Genomic DNA, 16,653 nt, shown 5'->3' on the forward strand with positions numbered 1-16,653 from the left:
TACCAGCTTGTGCCACCAGGCCCAGCTTATCCTCAGTTTTAAATTTTTTACTTGTTCTAATTTGTATGTGTGTGTGTGTTTGTGTGTGAGTCTTTTTCTTTTCTTTCTGTTGCTATTTTGATACAGTATCTTGTGTCATCCAGACTTGCCTCAAACTCCCTGTGCAGCTGAGAATTGACTTGATCGTCCTATCTCCACTTCCTGAGTATTGGCATTATAGACATGTATTAACATATCTATCTTAATTTGTGTTTGAGAATGATAAATGCATCCCTCTATTCCCTTTCCTATTCTTCCCATACATGCCTCCCCCACTTTCCCCTTCAATTTCGTGAGTTCTTTTTACAGAACCCATAGAAAAGAAAAACCACCCTTAAATTGTGGTTTCAACTCTTCTTGAAAATAAAAACAGTAAATGAGAAACAGTAAAAAAAAAAAAAAAAAAAAAAACCCTTATAGAGTACACCTAATGTTAGCTAGTTGTTCGTGTGTATAGGAATATCATCTGGAGCCTGGGCAGCCTTTCAGGATCCTCATCCCTAAAACAAACAAGCAAACAAAACTGACTCTCCCTCTCCCAGAAGAGGTTGTCAGATCCACTGGAGCTGGAGTTCCAGACACTTTAGAACTGGTATGGGTGCTGGGATCCACACACATTCAGGTCTCTGGAAGAGCAGCAAGTGTTTTTAACCACTAAGACATCTTTCCAGCCCTGGAAAGTATGTTTTGATGGTCTAGTTTATATGTGGGTTCTCTGGTTAAGAAGTAATACATATTTGATCAAGTTTGAATAAACTGAGATGAAGGAAAAGATGCAACATGTAAGATCCATAGTCAGAACTTCAACTGAATAAATGACTCAATTTCCTCAACGAAATTTTGAAGGGAAACTGGGAGACATGATTTTGTGGCAATGATTGTGGTCCTATTCATTAAGAGATACACTGGGACCTTATGTGGTGGAGCACACCTTTAATCCTAGCACTTGGGAGGTAGAGGCAGGCAAATGTCTGAGTTTGAAGCCATTGTTTTCTATAGGGTGAATTTCGGGACAGACAGAGCTAAACCGAAAAACCCTGTCTCAACAAAACAAACAAATGAAGGAGATCCCCTGACAAATACAGAGGTGGATGCTCGCAGCAGCCAACCATTTGACTGAGCACAGGGTCCCAATTGGAGGAGTAAGAGAAAGGACTGGAGGAGCTGAAGGGGTTTGCAACCCCATAGGAGGAACAACAATATGAACTAACCAGTACCTCCAGAGCTCCCAGGGACTAGACCACCAACCAAAGAATGCACATGGAAGGACACATGGCTCCAGTCGCAAATGTAGCAGAGGATGGCCTTGTCTGGACATCAATGGGAGGAGAGGCCCTTGGTCCTGTGAAGGCTGGATGGGAAGATGGGGTGGGGGTGGGGAGCATCCTCATAGTAGCAGGGGGAGGGGAGATGGATAGGAGGGTTGGGGAGGGGAAACCCTGAAAAGGGGATAACATTTGAAATGTAAATAGATAAAATATCCATTGAGAAAGAGAGAGAGACCCATGAGGAATGAATTAACTGATTTAGTGAAGGTTCTGTATTTGAGACCTGTTTCAAGGAAATTGTGTGCATTATTCTTTAAATAACTTGTCCACACTGAAGGAATTGAACAATGATCTTAAAGATTAAAGAAGCATTATTTTTCTCTGGCGTGGTAGTGGTATGATAATCATTAAATGTTTAAGAGTTAGTATATTTTTAAAAAGTGTGTGTATATGTAGGTATGTATATATGGAAAAAATATATATTTTTTAAAAATAGCAAAATGAAGGCCTATTTTATGTACTAACTAAAATATAATAAAAAATTAGCATGAATACATTGTTGAAGCTGATTTTTTTTCTTGACTGGGATTGAATGGTTGGGATGAGTTTAATGATAAGAACAAAATAAAAGCATTTTCAGAATCAAAAATAGAGATTACTAGAAAGTCTTGCTAAATGAATAACACATTTGAGGAAGAAGAATGGAATTCCAGAAAGGAGTCTGACTCTGGGGAAGGAAGGACAGGGTTGAGGAAAAGGAAGAGAGAAAATGTGTACTAAGATTTGGGCAGCCGGACGTAGTGGCGCACGCCTTTAATCCCAGCACTTGGGAGGCAGAGGCAGGCAGATTTCTGAGTTCGAGGCCAGCCTGGTCTACCCTATACAGAAAAACCCTGTCTCGAAAAACAACAACAACAATATATATATTTGGGCATTTAGTTGCATGTTGATTACATTACAAAAACATTGGGAAAAAAATCAGTGGCAAATTCTGAAAGGAAAATATGAGTGGAATCTAAGCTACAGAGATTTTAAAGTATCTACTTTGTGGGATAATAAAAACCAAACCAAGGCCTAGTGTGATTGCTGGCCTTCAACCCCAGCACTTGGGAGACGGAGACAAACAGAAGTCTGTGCTGTAAGTTCAAACCTTGCCTCTTCTACATAGCTAGTTGCAGGCCAACTAGGGGTACATGGTGAGACCCTGTCTTTAAAAAAAATAAAGCAATAACTTCATAGCTTAAAAATAGCCATTGGGTTGAAGGATGTGTGCAATATTGTTAAAACCCATTTAACATTATTGACTATGGCGGAATACATGCATATCTTAATGTTCCATTCTTGGACTTTGGGAAGGTTGTCACCTGTGATGCAGTGAGGCTTTTCTTCAGTGCGGTTTCAGAAGCAAGCCCAGTAAGTTCCTTGGCTTATCAATCTAGGCTTGGCTGGAATATTTGTGGTCTGTTTTTGTCACCCTGTTTGGATTAAACAGATGTTTGTTTGAATATGTCCAGGAAAGTTACAAAGCACTCATCCTCAGAATACTCACACCACACACCATGGAGAATGCAAATGACCACATGTATTGTCTCACAAAAAGGAGCATATAGTGTAGCGTCCCATTTTGGAACGTATGTCTTTCCAAAGCAGGCACAACTCATCTTTGCCTTTTTTACATCAGTTTTCTAGGTTAGCATATAAAAGATTGGGTTTCATCGTGTCATCTGCATACACAGTGCAGTTGACTGTGCTCTCCCTACACTGCTTCTTTGCGCTCTTCCTTCCTGCCTCCTCTAGCTGATACCCTTTTTCCCCCTAGTTAGTGCACCTTGTGATCTCCTATTATATGTAATCCATTACCTACTGTGTTTTCACCCTCACCTAATCCTTCCCTCTCACTGTGTCCTTTCCAGCTTTGTAACCTACAACCTACACACACACACACACACACAGAGAGAGAGAGAGAGAGAGAGAGAGAGAGAGAGAGAGAGAGAGAGAGAGAGAGAGAGAAACTAAAATTTAAATTATTCAATTTAAAATTATGTTGCATTTTAATCATTTTTTTTTAAATTTAGTTTCCACTTATGAGCAAAACCATGGCATTTATCTTCATATGGTATCTGTTTTTTATTATCTTTCTATTTCTATTTTAGCAAATCTGTGTGTGTGGTGAGAGAGAGAGAGAGAGAGAGTGTGTGTGTGTGTGTGTGTGTGTGTGTGTTGCCTGCACATTTGAAAATGTCTGGTGCCCAAGAAGGACAGAAGAAGACAGTCAGATCCCCTGGAACTGGGGTTACAGAAGGTTATGGGCCCCTATATAATTGCTGGAAATCGAACTTGGTTCCTCTGGAAGAGCAATCACTGACCTATCTTTTTTTTTTTTTTTAAGATGAGGATGGTGCTAACCTTTGAATAACAAAGAAATAGTGGTGGTGAGAAGGAATATGAGGGGGACACAGTGGATGATATTGAGGACTATATGGTGCTTCTTTTACAAATTAATAGCTTGTAACAATTCTGTGGCAAGGTATTCCACTGTGCATTTATTTCCTATGTAGGGGTATGTGTGTGTGTGTGTATGTTTGTGTGTGTATGTGTGTGTGTATGTGTGTGTATGTGTGTGTGTATGTGTGTGTTTATGTGTGTGTGTATGTGTGTGCGTGTATGTGTGTGTGTGTATATGTGTGTGTGTATGTGTGTGTGTATGTGTGTGTGTATGTGTGTGTATGTGTGTGTGTGTTTATGTGTGTGTGTATGTGTGTGTGTGTATGTGTGTGTGTGTGTATGTGTGTGTGTGTATGTGTGTGTTGTTTTTTATTTAAAAAAAAAAACAAAACAGGGTTTACCTGTGTAGTCCTGGCAGTCCTGGAATCACTCTGTACAGCAGGCTGGCCTCGAACTCAGAGATTAAAGCCATACACCACCACTGCCTGGCTATGTGTTATAATCTTTTAAAAATATCTCAGTGCAGCATGATGGTACATGCTCCTACTCAGTAATTGCGGACAATTGAGAGGCTGAGGCTGGAGGACTGATAGATCAAATCCAAGAATTTTGAGACATGGTCAAACAAAAGAAAACAACAGCAACAGCAACAACAACAACAAAAAAACGTAAGTCACAGCTGGACTTGGTGGTCCAGACCTGAAATCCCAGCTGCTACAAAGGCTGAGGCGGGAAGATTGCAAGTTCAGGGACTAAGGAGGCTACAAAATAATTTCAAGGCTAGTCTGTGCAAAGCAGTGAGCTCCTACCTTAAAAAGTGAAAAGAGGAATGTGGATATAGCTCAGTGACAGAATGCTGCTTAGCATGTGTTAGGCCGTGGGTTCAGCTCCCAGTACCACAAGAAACAAAGCAAGCAAAAATAAAATATCTATACATCATTATCATTTTAAACCTACTTTTATATAATGCCTAAAATATCTAATTTTAATCTCCCTCCTATCCAAAGCCTTGTCTTCTCATAAAATTATTGGCTCCTTTTTTTTTTTTTTTTTTTTGGTCCCTTGTTATAGCATAGTGCTTGCACTAATGTATTATGCCTGTCTGGCATTTTGTGCAAAAAAAGAATGTAAGTTCCTCTCTCCCTTCCTCCCTCTTTCCTTCCGTTCTTCCCACTCTCCCTCATTGAGAAAGAACCTCATTTTGTGCTTAGAACTTATTCTGTAGCCCAGGTTGGATTCTAACTCATATCAACCTTCTGGCCAGAGCTGATCAGGGGCTGGATTAGTAATCCTGCCAGTAAGATCTTTTCATCTGAACACAGAATACAGTGCTTAGCAGTTGACAAATATTTATCAAGAAAATACACTGTATTAGTTCTCACATTTTTGCACATATTAAAGTATTCACAGCTGGAAAGTTAGATCAGCAGTTAAGAGTCAGGAATGCTCTTGTGTAGGCCCTGAGTTATCTAGTCCCTTTATCAAGTGGCTCACAACAGTCTATAATTCCAGCTCCAGGAAGATTCGACCACAGGATACCTGCACTCGTATATACATATGCACGCAAAGATACACACACAAATTATTAAAATTAAGATAATTAAAAATTTTTTATTAGATATTTTCTTCATTTACATTTCAAATGCAATCCTCTTTCCTAGTTTCCTCTCTGAAAGTCCCCTATACCCTCCCCCCACCCTGCTCCCCAACCCACCCACTCCTGCTTTCTGGCCCCCAGCATTCCCCTGTACTGGGGCATATAAAGTTTGCAATACCAAGGGCCTCTCCTCCCAATGATGGCTGACTAGGCCATCTTCTGCTACATATGCAGCTAGAGACATGAGCTCTGGGGGTACTGGTTAGTTCATATTGTTCCTCCTGTATTGGGTACTTTCTCTAGCTCCTCCATTGGGGGCCCTGTGTTCCATCCAATAGATGACTGTGAGCATCCATTTCTGTGTTTGCCAGGCACTGCAATACCAGGGTCCCTTCAGCAAAATCTTGCTGGCATCTGCCATAGTGTCTGGGTTTGGTAGTTGTTTATGGGATGGATCCTCGGGTGGGGCAGTCTCTGGATGGTCCATCCTTCCGTCTCAGCTTAAAAATGGTATTAAAAAAGGTAAAATCTCCCACATACAGTCACACAGTGACTAACTTGCTCAGCTAAATTTGGAGTGATATCCATTTTGTTCTAATACTGATGCTCTCTCTTCTCATTTGGCAGCTTCCTATGCTAGCTTATTTAAACTTCACTCTTCAATATCTCAAGAGTCACACTGGGAATATCTGTTTAGTAGATGAGGCAACAGAGGCTCAAGGAGATTCTCTAATCTGTTCATCCTCCTTGAAACTAGCAGCTCTGTGATACTTCCACCACGGAGCCTCAAAACAATCTGACTGTCTATAGTCAGACCAGAGTCCAAGGAATCAGCTTCATTTGATGCTGTGGTTCCCAGAAACTGTCCTATTCTAACTTGATTGTATGCTCCACCCCCTCAAGCACACTATGTAGTTGAGGCTGGTTTTTAACTTGATTCTTCTACAGTCCCTTTTCTAAACACATTGAGTCCAGGGGTTGCTGAGAGTATGCTGGGCTAGGGCCATTTACTAGAACATGGCAGCCTATTATGGACGACATACAAAGAAAACTAACACTCCCTCTACCGATTGCCAATAGTTCCTCAGCTAAGAGTGGGGTTTTGCCAGGCAGTGGTGGTTCACACCTTTAATCCCAGCACTTGGGAGGCAGAGGCAGGCAGATTTCTGAGTTCGAGGCCTGCCTGCTCTACAGAGTGAATTCCAGGACAGCCAAGGATATACAGAGAAACCCTGTCTCGAAAAACCAAAAAAAAAAAAAAACAAAACAAAACAAACAAACAAAAAACAACAACAACAAAAAAACCTCCCCAGTCTGTGCTCGAATTTAAGCTGGCTTGATAATGTGCATACTTTTTTGGAATGTGCAAAATCCTCATCCCAGTGTATGTGGCTTTCCATCCCACTTGCTTCATAGTTTTCCTGTCCGCCTAATGACAGTGCTTATTGTTTCCTAACCTGGCCTTTAATTATGAGCAAATTTAGTTCATCAGCTCTTCTCAGAGCCCTTTCTGGAAAGCCATTTCCTCTTCAGATACATTGCTGTGACCTAGAAAATCTGGTTCAAGACCCCCTAATCTTCCAAGTATCCCTTGTTAAACACATCTTGAATGTTAAAACGTACATACATACATACATACATACATACAAGCAAACAACAACAACAACAAAAACCCAGATGCGTTTGACACTCTTTCCTAGAGTTTTCAGTTTAAGGGGGTGGGGATTGAAGAGAGAGAAGGGAGAAAAAGGAAACAAATAGACTAACCTCAGCAGTCAGCAGCCTTGTGAAGGGCCTGGGGGGATGGTTCCGTGGGTAAGGCAATTGCTACAAATATCTGCGGACATTGACCTCTGGCCTCTCCACACTTGGCTGCATGGGGGGACTTAATTTGGTGGAAAATGATTGGGTAATGAATGGGTCATCTAAGAATGGGGAATGCTCAGGGCCTGCTTTCCCCAAGTGCTGCAAGCAGATGAGGGAAAGGGCCAGCTTTCCAGCTCTCAGGATCTGTCTGGGCCATCTCTTTCACCTGCCCATGGTAGGGTGGATAAAAGGGAGGGGAGAGGATTTTTCCCTTGATGTTTCCACTACACAGCAGGCAACAGCAGTGCTGGCTCTCTCATGCTTGTGCCCTCAGGGGCCAGCTCACCAGCAACCTCTATCAGGGCCAGTTCTGTTGTGCTGCCCAGGCAAGTTACAGGGCCCACTCACTTGAGTACTATATCAGGTGAGGGGCAGAGACATCTCTCCTGCTGTATCAGGTGAGGGGGAGAGATGTCACTCCTGCTCTTATGTTCCCAGGTGGTGAGGGATGTGGTGGGGAGAAGACTTTCTCTCCCTCATCCACATCACTGAAGATTTCAGTGGTAGCTAGGCCAGCTCTTTCAAGCTCATCCCCTTGGGGCAACTCACACAAAGAGCAGGGCCCAGCACTGCAGCTGGATAGGGGTGGGGTCAGCTCTCCTGCTATTATACCCCCAGGGCGAGCTCTCCCAAGAAACCCAGGTGAGAATTGGGCCCAGTTCTGCATAGCACTCAAACATGTCCCTGAGCCACAGCCCAGACCAATTAAGTCCCCTGGCTTTTGGTACTAACAGATCCCTGCTAGGCAAGGCTCCCAGTGTCAGCACAGGCCAGGACCCAGCCATTGTCCAGGGTGGCATCATTCGCTATGCACATCAAGCTGTTCCTCACTACTTTTGCTCCTTTTAGTGGCACTTGGGATCTCTCAGTGTCTCAGGTTGTCTCAGGAGTGGTCTCAGGAGTGCTATGTTTTGTGCATTATGGTGCCAGACTGGGATCATCTTAGATATCTTCTCCCCCTCAAGCCCTGTGTGGCACCAAACTAGTGGTCATCTCAGGCTAGCTCCCTGTCAGGGCCTCATGGAGCTGATCAGGTGGTTTTCTCAGCCTTGCTCCTCACCTATGCCTGCCCCAATGACCCCAGTACAAGGGTTGTTTGTCTCTGACTCACTCCTGCCCCGGGGCCTATGATTCAAGGTGGGATTCTTCTAGATTCCTACTGTTTCCTACCCTGGGAGCTGTGTGGGTCTATGCAGCGTTGCTAGCTCCATGTCTGAGGCTCTTGGCATCAGAGTGGTGGTGGTCTCAGGCTCAGATTTTTCAGAGACTGTTAGACTACTAATCATGCAGATGTTCACAGGTCAGAACACTGAGGCTAGACATAGCCTGTTTCCTCTCTGCCACCTCCAGCAGCCGTACCTGCGAAGCCCATAGGGGCAGGCATAACATCATCTAAATGGCTGACTTTAGAATCTAAGCCTGAAACAAGTGCAGGATAGAGGCCTCGATTTACCCATCAAAAAGGATAAATGAGACTGTGTGATTTTTTTTTGTTGTTGTTGTTTTGTTTTGTTTGTTTTTCAAGACAGGGTCTCTCTGTGTAGCCCTGGCTGTCCTGGAACTCACTCTGTAGACCAGGCTGGCCTCGAACTCAGAAATCCACCTGCTTCTGCCTCCCGGGTGCTGGGATTAAAGGCGTGCACCACCACGCCCGGCTGAGACTGTGTGATTCTTAACTCTCTATTTCTCAAGCTCAATCTTCTAAGACATCTCATAATACATTTATAGCTGCTGAACTGGGTATAGTGGGTAGAGAAACATGTACATTATTTAAAGGTTATTTAAATATTTTGCTGGCTAAGACACTACAATGACTAAGACAGAACTTGGGGAAAGTACACAGCTATAAGAAGTTACTGAACTAAAAGTGACTACCATCATCCTAATGCTTGCAGGCCCCTGTATGTTAATTCACAACAACTTAAATCTGTGAATAATGAGGTATTCTATAATGAGTCATGTCATCTACTATTATTCTTTCCAATATTAGTCAACTAATGCTGAATGAACTAAGTACAAAGTTCAACTGGACACAACAATTAGCATTTGTTTTTAATATATTGATTAGTGGTTGTTTCATAAGACAGGTTGGGAGACTATGCTTCAAGCTATGTATGGTGTTCACTTACTGCTGCTGGTTGGTTCACGTTTTCTATAGCTATGTTCAATCTGGGGCACAGGGTAAAGAAGAACAGAATGTGGCCATTCTTCTGATAACTACAGCAATGTCACTAGGGCTGTCTTTGAACTTTCTAGGTCATACTTGCCTGGAATTTAAGAGATATGCTTGTCTCTACCTCCTGACTGCTGTCATAAAAGGCCTGAGACACCACACCCATCTGTACTTAAGTTTTAGAACATTTATTAGGCAACATGGCTAAAGAACTAAGATACTCAATAAAGGCTATTCCTGGAATGCACAAAAAGGGACACAAAAGAATATACTCACTGAACAGCTAAGTTTCAGTCAGATGCTAGGAGCTAGGGAGGCTCCTATTAGGTAAGTGATGCACATTTCAAGCATTCAGGTGCTATATGACATGGAGGTGCCTGGATAAGTGAACCTGATGAAAAAAAATAGAAGGAGGAGAGGCTGAAAGAAAGGACAGGATTCAAAGAGGCAGTTCCTGAATAATTCAGCTAGAGGAAGAAGGACAGAATGGTACAAAGTGTCCATCAGAAATGAGCAAGGCGTGGTCATCTATTATCACACCATGGTGTCACAGACTCAGGCTGGAGACAGACTCCTTGCTAGAACAATAGATGAAAAGACTACTATTCAATTAGTCTGAATGTGCACTAAATCCTGCCAACATGAGGTCACAGAAGCTCAACACATTGAGTGCAAAGAGTAACAAAAGCAAATAAATGAAAATTAAAATGTAAAAGGACAAATAAGAAAAAAGGAATCTCCTGGTGATTTGCCCCCCTTTTTAAAAATAAAAAATATATATACATACAATCCACATGAACCTGTGTTCTTGGAAAGTATGATTCTATTTCATTGAGATATTGAAGTCTAATATTAAATTGTACTCCACACAATGACAGTTTGATCAATGATGTATTACACGTAGCATAGTGGTCCTGTGCATTTCTATCCCCTACCACCTCCTGGTATGGGCTGGAAAATGAGGCATGGAAGCCTATGAGCCAACTCTCATTTTACCCTTTCTTTTCTTAAGCCCAGATAGCTGGAGCTACCTCCCTGGTCTCCACTGTCTACCTCTGAGAGACACCAACCATATGACAATGACCACTCATCACCCAATTCCCTAAACCCAGCAACAGCACAGGACCCAGCCACTAAGATGAATTCTATTCTCTGGTGGGTCACTCTGATTTTCTGCTCTGGCCATCAAAATTTCTTTTGCTCTATTTATTTGTGTCTCTTTTACAAGGAGACCCGAATAGAGACTGGGCGGTTTTTGCTTTTGTGTTTTTTTTTTTCTTTTTTGGTTTTCGTCTTTGTTATTGTTGTTTTGTTTGTTTCTGTTTATCTGTTCTTGGTTTCCTAAATCACAATACAACATTTGTAGGCCTGGAATGGAAATGTATGTTCAAACATGACATTTCTCAGCTGGCTGAGTCTTCTGTGGTGGCTGTGTTTCTGAAGGGCCCAGGTGTATCAATTATGCTGCCCATATCTTGGATCTCTTGTGTCTTTTTGTGAAGCAACAGAATGTGCTTTCAGGAGGAGGCTTTTGTGTATTTCTCCAGTCTAAAACTATTTGCATGGAAATGCTGGGAGTCCAGACAGTCTCCATAAGATCTGCACTTTGCTCAAGAAGCCACATAAACCGGTATTTTTTTTTGGGGGGGGGTACACTTGAAAATTCTATTTCCAGCTGGGCGTGGTGGTGCACGCCTTTAATCCCAGCACTCGGGAGGCAGAGGCAGGCGGATTACTGACTTCGAGGCCAGCCTGGTCTACAAAGTGAGTCCAGGACAGCCAGGGCTATACAGAGAAACCCTGTCTCGAAAAAAAAAAAAAAAGAAAGAAAGAAAGAAAGAAAGAAAGAAAGAAAATTCTATTTCCGTCTATTGTACCTTAAGTCTTGGCCGCACAATGCCACTGTGACATCTGAGCAGGAGAGACTGGCAGTGAAGAAGGCAAGGCTTAGCCACGCGTCAAAGTGAATACAACTTGTATAATGACAGTTTACAAACAAAGAAAAGAAAAAAGTTAACTCAACACAAGCTCAGAGCTGGCCTGTGGCTTATGTGGTGTGGTGCCAGTTGGCAGACACAGGTTTCCAAGGGGATTGGGGGAAGTGAGAGCTATCATAGTGGAAGCACACTGCAGCCTTTGGTGAGGAGGATACAAACTACATTCCGCTCTCAAGCTCCTGCTGCTTTGTGCTGGAGAGTGGACACCAGGATCCTGCATGTCTTCAAAAGTTGCTTACTTTTCCTCCAGCTAAGCTTAGGGAGGAGATTCTGGTTTCTTTAAAGAAAGTCCTCTGGGCAGATGGAACGGATAAACGCTGAGGGCTCATGGCTCCTCACGGGACTCCTCATGGGACAGTCTTAGGTTCCAGGAGAGTACATGATCACGTAGAGGATGGCCTTTTCTGCCTTTGCACTGTCCCAGCCCTGCACTCCCTTCTGTGTAAAATGAAGGCAGTGTACTGGGTTACTATAAGCTCCTGTAATCTTACCTTTAAAGTGGGTGTCTCCCAGGGGCCTGGGGAAGCACTTTGAAGAGTGGTGTGAAAGAACTGGGCTAGGTTCCTGTCCTCAACTTCCCCTAAGAGACACAGAAACATCCATCTGTCTCGCATGGGGAATTAAGGTAATCTTGTATGAAGGTACCTCAAAAGAAAACAAGAATCTCCCTTGGAGAGAGATGTTGGGCTAAGGGCTCATTCTCTTGCTGGTTTCTAACTACATTGAAAAATTGAAATAGTATGGAAGTCTCAAATAACTCCTCCTTCCTGCAATACTTTGCACTTTTTTTTTCAGCAAAGGAGGTATAGGATGAGATTTATATCAAGATAGCTATTTCCTGCAGTGATTTTGTCCACTAAAAGTTTCAGATCTCATGGCCAAATTGTAAGGGCCAATTTGTACCAAATTCTCACCTTGTCTCAATGAGAGACCATGGGCTAAAACAAAAACAAAATCAACTTGAACTACCAATCAGGAAGCACACAGTTAAGGACCATGTTTGAACACTGTACTTTACCTTGAGGTCTTCAACAACTGTAAAAAATAATCAAACCGACCCTAAATGATGGGATAGAAGCCCCCAATACATCCACGTATGCTCACAGCATTCCCAATATTAGATACAATTGCATGGCAAGATTACATCACAAGGCAAATGTCTGTCCTTTGAAAACAGTCCAAAACAAGGCGTGTCCCCTTGCTTTCTATGTATTTACAGTATTTTCCCTCCTTTTTTAAACAATCTTTTTCGCATCTGTTTCAAGAAAGGCACTTTACTTTTATTCTCTTTAACATTTATTCGTTTATTTATTTATTTATTTAGCATGTGCACATTGCGTGTGTGTGTGTTATATGTATGTGTATGTGTGTGTGTGTGTGTGTGTGAGAGAGAGAGAGAGAGAGAGAGAGAGAGAGAGAGAGAGGTGCATGTGTACGCGCCATAGCTCATAGCTCATGTATGGATATCAGAGGACAACTTGCAGGATCTGTCACCCTGTAGTTCCTGGGATTTAACTCAGTCCAGCTTGTCAGTAAGCAAGTTGGTTTACCTGTTGAGCTATCTCTCCGCCCCAGCCAGGCCTTCTAGGATGTCTCTGGGTGGCTGGGAGGAGCTTGCCACGGCAGAAAGAATTGTGGCCACCCGAAGGCTAAGGCTGGCCCTTCAGGGCTTCTGAGGCCTGAGGCGGCTGCGCAAGAACCGCAGGCCATCATAGGCTGGAGGAGACCGACTATGGAGGAGCACTCAGACCTGGATGAACAGCCTTGATGGGCCTGCAGGAAAGTGAGCGGCCCAGAAAAGCGGCCAGAGGAAAGATCTGTTTCAAGAAAGGCACTTTACTTTACCCGCTGGGCCGCGGGTCTCCCTTCTACCCAAAAGAACTGGTGAAAAGAGAACTGTCCCCTGCAAGTTGTCCATTAACCTCCATATCTGTGCTATGGCACATGGACACGAAGAACAACATTTGAAAGCTAGACAGCTGAAAACATCAATCTGCTGAAATAAGTATGATATTTAAAAGTAGCATGCATGCGTTCTGGCAGAGAGTGCAGCTGTGAGCTAGGTAGTGAGGCCTCCTTCCACTGGGCCCTCCAAGGCCTCCGCTTAGATGAGCATGGGGCAGGGTGGGGGAAGGGGGAAGGAGCCCCCTCCCAGCAGCCTTGGTCCCAGTCTTGTAGAGGCTAGAAGCCCGAGCCACACAGATTTTGCAGTGCCTCATCAGCATCAGCATCATATATTTTCTTTATTTACATTTCAAAAGTTATCCCCTTTTCCGGTTTCCCCTCTGCAAACCCCCTATCCTATCTCCCCTCCCCCTGCTTCTATGAGGTTGCTCACTCACCTGCCCACCCGCTCCAGCCTCCCCCGCCCTGTTATCCCCCTTACACTGGGGCATCTACGGAGCTGGCACAGGACCGAGGTCCTCTCCTCCCATTGATGCTCAACAAGCCCATCTTCTGCTACAAAAACAAACAAATAAACAAACAAACAAAAAAACCAAACCAAACCAAACCAAAACAAACAAACAAACAAAAAAACTGGCAACCAACGGATTGGGAAAAGATAGTTGCTACATCTGATAGAGGGCTAATATCCAAAATACATGAAGAACTCAAGAAGTTTGACTCCAGAGAGCCAAATAACCCTATTTAAAAATGGGGGGGCCCGGGCAGTGGTGGCTCACGCCTTTAATCCCAGCACTTGGGAGGCAGAGGCAGGCAGATTTCTGAGTTTGAGGCCAGCCTGGACTACAGAGTGAGTTCCAGGACAGCCAGGGCTACACAGAGAAACCCTGTCTCAAAAAACCAACCAACCAACCAAACAAACAAACCAAGAAAAAACAAAAAACAAGAACAAAATAAGAAAAAAAAGAACAAACAAACAAACCGTGGAGTACAGAGCTAACCAGAGAATTCTCAACTGAAGAATATGGAATGTCCAAGAAGAACCTAAAGAAATTTTCTGTTCTTCCTAAGCCGGCTCTCCGTCAGGACTAAGCCACGTTCAGCTCGAGCGCCAGGATCCTGAAGCCCAATGGCGAGAAGCCGGACGAGTTGAGTCTGGCATCTCTCAGGCGCGCTGCTCGAGCTGGAGATGAACTCCGATCTCAAGGCACAGCTGCGGGAACTCAACATCACCGCAGCCAAGGAAATTGAAGTTGGTGGTGGTCGGAAAGCTATCATAATTTTTGTACCAGTTCCTCTACTTAAATCTTTCCAGAAAATCCAAGTCCGGCTAGTTCGTGAATTGGAGAAAAAGTTCAGTGGGAAGCACGAGGTCTTCATTGCTCAGAGGAGGATTCTGCCCAAGCCAACCCCGAAAAGCCGTACGAAGAATAAGCAGAAGCGCCCCAGAAGCCGCACCCTGACAGCAGTGCACGACTTAAGACCTTGAGGACTTAGTCTTCCCAAGTGAAATTGTGGGTAAGAGGATCCGTGGGAAACCGGATGGCAGCCAGCTCATAAAAGCTCTCTTAGACAAAGCATAGCAGAGCAACGTGGAACACAAGGTCGGAACTTTTTCTGGTGTGTACAAGAAGCTCACAGGCAAGGATGTTAATTTTGAATTCCCAGAGTTTCAGCTGTAAAGAAAATGACTGAATAAAGTGTCATTCATAGAAGAAAAAAGAAAGAAAGAAAGAAAGAAAGAAAGAAAGAAAGAAAGAAAGAAAGAAAGAAAGAAAGAAAGAAAGAAAGAAAGAAGTGCGGCGACTCTTTCCCTGCCAACTTTGCTTCCACCACAGCCCCCCTACTCTCCAGGCTCAGATCCACAGAGAAGCCCCAGCCAGGCCTTCTGGGATGTCTCTGGGTGGCTGGGAGGAGCTTGCCACGGCAGAAAGAATTGTGGCCACCTGAGGGCTAAGGCTGGCCCTTCAGGGCTTCTGAGGCCTGAGGCGGCTGCGCAAGAACCGCAGGCCATCATAGGCTGGAGGAGACCGACTATGGAGGAGCACTCAGACCTGGATGAACAGCCTTGATGGGCCTGCAGGAAAGTGAGCGGCCCAGAAAAGCGGCCAGAGGAAAGGGGAAGAGAGGAAAGATCGATAGGCTGGGCCGTGGGTCTCCCTTCTACCCAAGAGAAGGCGCCAACCACAGGAGGTCAATTGGAAAAGCTAGCAAAGACTTCATATGAAAAAGCAGTTCTCAACCTTTCCCCAGGCTGTTTTTAAACTCTTGGCTAAATCTGGACCTATAGCTGCAGAGCTTGCCAAGGCAGGGTAAAGTAGAGGTAGGAGATCAGTGTGCAACCATTGACATAAAAAGGTCGTAAACACGGTTTGTTTGTTTTTTTGTATCTGTCCTCCTTGCATCTGTAATATTTGGACATTAGTTTTAAGTTTGTGTATCAGTTATATATTTAAATAATATTTCTTAAATCAGGACAAGATGATGCAATGTATTTGACCCTTGAAGCTTGTGTTGGAAACAATTCTTTTTTTATGGTTATGATATGAACCTAACTTTTTTATTAGATATTTTCTTTATTTACATTTCAATGCTATCCTGAAAGTTCCCTGTACCCTCCCCTCCCCCGCTGCTAGGTCTTGCAAACTTTATATGCCCCAGTACAGGGGAATGCCAGGGACATGTCTTCTACAAGTGACTTTGAAATGAAAATTTTAGGCCACCTTTAGAAAGACCCAGGAGCGACACTTGTCCCTGTTTGTTCACTATGTTAGAGGACCCAAAAGGAGGAGGAAGTCCAGAGGCTGAAGAAGATGCCGTTTCTGCTCTCACTTTTTATCCTATTGGATTGTTGTATGCATTTTATTCCTCATTTCTTACCTCTCACCGTGTGTGTGTGTGTGTGTGTGTGTGTGTGTGTGTGTGTGTGTGTGTGTGTGTGTTTGAAAATGCCAATTTTTTTTGAAAATGTCTTTCTAGATGCTCTGAAGTGAAACAGCCAAACTTCTCCTGAGTTGACCACATTGTGTTTGTGCCCTGGTTCCCAGGAGAAGGCAATCCAGAGCTCTAAGCCATTGTGGCCCGTGGGTGGATAGGAGCCACTGTACCATTTTCCTTGGCTTTTTTGTGTACATAGTGTATATAATGGACAATGGGGTGGGGTGGGGGTCCTAATTTACAACATCTAGTCACTGTAGATGTTAAAGAGGTTGCCAGTGTATGACAAAGTAGAATTAGTAGAACAAGATTTTTTTTTACATTTCATGTTAAAGAATTTTTAATTACCCTTGTTACATACATGTGTGCCCTTTACTGGACTGCTGTGTACATAATGGACAAATGTCTTTACTTGAAACATCTGGT

General features: G+C 43.5%; 2 pseudogenes; one reads left to right on the forward strand and one right to left on the reverse strand.

The window, feature by feature from the left end:
- Window positions 1-8,481: 8,481 nt before the first annotated feature.
- Gm25770 lies at window positions 8,482-8,596 on the reverse strand (annotated as a pseudogene).
- Gm8019 (predicted gene 8019) lies at window positions 14,389-14,969 on the forward strand (annotated as a pseudogene).

The sequence above is a fragment of the Mus musculus genome, chromosome X (genome assembly GCF_000001635.26).
Source record: "Mus musculus strain C57BL/6J chromosome X, GRCm38.p6 C57BL/6J".
Taxonomy (NCBI): Eukaryota; Metazoa; Chordata; class Mammalia; order Rodentia; family Muridae; genus Mus; species Mus musculus.